The following is a 3,831-nucleotide window of genomic DNA, read 5'->3' as shown; positions in this document are numbered from 1 at the left end:
CATGTCTCGCCACCCTCTACTTTATCCACTCTAGCATGGGTGGTCAGTGAAACTGACGAAAATAGAATAAAATCATGTGATAGTATTGATAATAATCAATTATGATACTGCTGCTGATGACGATGATGACCATGGATGATGACAGGTATATACGGAGAGAGATCGGAATATTATATCATCAGATTTTTGCTGCTATCTGGAAAAAAAAACAACTGAAAGGTTTCTGTCTCCATTCCACTTAAGCCACACAGCAAGCGATCCCAATAATTACTGCACACACATTAACAGCCTTAACCTCTAACATTAAGCTTTATATTGCCAAATTAACGGATATTATAACTGAAGAGGCCCACAACGCTTTACCTGGTCAAACACCTATCGATCGATACCCACGGCCTCAGTGTAACTGACCGTGCACATATCAATATACAGTACAGGCCAAACACTCAACGGTCCTTACTTCACTTTTATTCAAACATCTGTAAATTATTAATGGAATCACGGCTCTGGCAAACTGACCCAGTCATTCCCCTAGCATATCAGCACAGAATAAGAAAGCGTCACGAAACTGGTATTTCAAGTTGCCCGCCGTCGATATTGTTGATAGTTTTGCACACAACTGGCACTTAAGGTTTCGTCGATATTTTTATTTCTGAACATCGATGTTGCTGATGTTTTTTGTGTTGTTGGTTTTGTTTTTGTTTTTTTTGTTTGTTTGTTTTGTTTGTTTGTTTGTTTTTGTTTGTTTGTTTTTTGTTTTTGTTTTTGTGTTTTTGCAAATCGAAGTCAGTTGCTATACTAGGTTGGGTATATTTTTGCATGTTGGTTGTCAAGGTTCTAGGTTTCATTGATGTTCTTGAAATTTTTGCACGTAGGCCTAACTGCTATTTAAGGCTTTATCGACATATTTGATATCTAGTTTTGAAGTCATTCGCATTTTCTTACCCGTGTGCTGCAAAGCTTCGAGGCTGACTCGATTACAGTTAAGCACTGCATGATGTTTATAGTGAGGCGTTTTCTCAGTGAGCAGCTCTTGACTTGATGAGGCGACTGGCTCCATTTCACAGTACACTGATTACCGGACAACACAACAAAAACACACATGAGAGAATTTCATAGCATGGCTTGCTCCCAAGCGCTCACAAAACATGCGACAGATAGACAGACAAATAGACAGTTAGACAAACAGACTGAAACAGAAAATATGCCCACAGAAAATAATTCTACACAGATAATTATCATGCCAGGCCTTTTGCGTCGCTGTAGTCTTTTACGCACTATTTTCATTCTCAGTATTCGGCAACCTTTATACATCTGTCATATGTTAAGTGTGTATGTTTTTGTAATATCAAATCTGTCAGTTTTAAGCCACACAATTATGACAAAGGCCAAGAAAACGTACAACACTGCTTTCTTTCACGAGCAGAGTTAAAGTGACTTTCACTATCAGCGAGGCGCCATTATTGAAAACGCCGAAGCAGACATCTGTTATATGTTAAGTGTGTATGTTTTGTAATATCATCAAATCTGTCAGTTTTAAGCCACACAAGACAAAGGCCAAGAAAACGTACAACACTGCTTTCTTTCACGAGCACAGTTATTGACTTTCACTATCAGCGAGGCGCCATTATTGAAAACGCCGAAGCAGCACGCGCGCACTTGACGTCAGCACTCCCTGTCAGTTTCCTTTGTTTCTATGACGATGAAATGGGGTCACAACTGACTTACCTGTCGTGTTTCATCCGTCAGTCTGACGCCTGCACCTTTGCTGACCACTGTCCTGACGTACAGCAAACCAGCAACGCCTCAGGTGCCAGCACACACCTGAAAATCAGTGGAAACAGTGGCCACATCAGAGTCAAAACACACGTTCACGGAACGACTGCGTGTGTGTGAAGGCAAGAAACAGGGTGTGTGCGTGAGTGTGTGAATGTGTGTGGCTGAGTCGTCAATCGTGGCCTGGCGCAAAAAGAAAACAAGGTCAACCGGACACAGGCGCCTGCTCTAAAGTTAAAAATGTCTCTTCGCTTAGAAGTATCATCCAGGATACAAGTTCGAACAGTTTAAACATACTGATCGAGTGACTAGAACATAGAGCTGGCTTTTTGTACGCAGTCTAGAAACTGAAGGGTGCAGTGTTATTGTTTTGGGTTTTTTTTGTGTGTTTTCTTCACACTCATTTCCCAAGATATTGTAAAGATTTCGTAACTGAACTGAATCGGCATGAGTCAGTTACACACACACACACACACACACACACACACACACACACACACACTCACACACACACACACACACACACACACACACACACACACACACACACACACACACACACAGCAGTGATACACACACTGACACCGCACACACACACACTCACAGACACACTCACACACACACCGTCGGCACACACACACGGCATACGCACTCTCTCTCTCTCTCTCTCTCTCTCTCTCTCTCTCTCTCTCTCTCTCTCTCCCTCACACACACACCGCACACACACACACACACACACACACACACACACACACACACACACTGACACACAAGTGTGTGTACACACACACACTGACGTGTGTGTACACACACACGTGTCACAGTACTACACTGGCACTACGCCGTACTACGCACGCACGCACACACACACACACACACACACACACACACACACACACACACACACACACACACACGTCAGTAACTTTAATTGCAATAAAGCCACGGTGTACAAATCCACTGAGAAACGCACATATACTTTAACTATATATATACGCGGCACAATTACAATCAAGCACTGAACTTCGATCTCTACTATTGCGGCAAGCGGCCGTGACCTTATCAATCATGACTGATAAGCTAATGTTGGCTATTTCACAAGACCTCTGAACTTGTAAAGTAAATATTTTGAAATCTCGCGGCAGGTGTGTCGGGTAACCCCGATGATTTGCATTAATGCTGGCATCACATTCCTGCCGGGTACCATCCCCAGACACGGTGAACCAGGATGATCAATAGTGGCGATGATGTTTGCTTTAAATACACTGCATCGATCATCATTAATTCGTAATCAGCTGAGCTGCACTAGACATCGAAGCTTTTTTTTTTTTTTCTTCACAGATTTGCTCTCTCTCTCTCTCTCTCTCTCTCTCTCTCTCTCTCTCACACACACACACACACACACACACACACACACACAAACACACACAAACACACCGTGACACACACACACACACGCACGCACGCACGCATGCACGCACACATACGTACACACACACATGTATGCACACACACACACATACACACACACGCACACGTACGCACGCATGCACGCACACACACGTACACACACACACACTCACTGCACACACGTACACACCCACGCACACACACACACACACACACACACACACACACACACACCACACAGACACACACACAGACACACACACAGACACACACACAGAAACACACACACACACACACACACACACACACACACACACACACACACACACACACACACACACACACACACACACAACACACACACACACCTTAAAAAGAGAAAAGAGAAAATGCACGATCATTATTGTCAGTGTTTGGTACATTAAGTGCCAGTTTTCACGATGCATCATATCAACGCACGCAGATCGACTGATCCATACTGACATACATACCATCATTATGTGCTAAAAAATGATTGATCATTAAATAATGCTCTATATATAGCGGAGATTTTAGGCCAAGACCTTGTCTTACAATCTGTCCTTGCAGTACATGAACTTCAATATCAATGTAACAATTCAATACAACATTAACCAAATAGTAGCC

The 3,831-nt window shown here is 43.0% G+C and overlaps 1 protein-coding gene across 1 annotated transcript in view; it reads right to left on the bottom strand.

Annotated features, from left to right (window-relative positions):
• LOC143292655 (uncharacterized) overlaps positions 1 to 1,917 on the bottom strand; it is a 21,057-nt gene extending 19,140 nt beyond the window's left edge. The window contains exon 1 of the mRNA XM_076603153.1: positions 1,729 to 1,917. The gene's annotated coding sequence lies outside the window, so the exon portion shown is untranslated. The remainder of the gene's footprint in view (positions 1 to 1,728) is intronic.
• Positions 1,918 to 3,831: the final 1,914 nt, after the last annotated feature.

This window comes from Babylonia areolata, chromosome 1, assembly GCF_041734735.1.
Source record: "Babylonia areolata isolate BAREFJ2019XMU chromosome 1, ASM4173473v1, whole genome shotgun sequence".
Classification (NCBI taxonomy): domain Eukaryota; kingdom Metazoa; phylum Mollusca; class Gastropoda; order Neogastropoda; family Buccinidae; genus Babylonia; species Babylonia areolata.
This window is presented reverse-complemented; position numbering and strand designations above follow the sequence as displayed.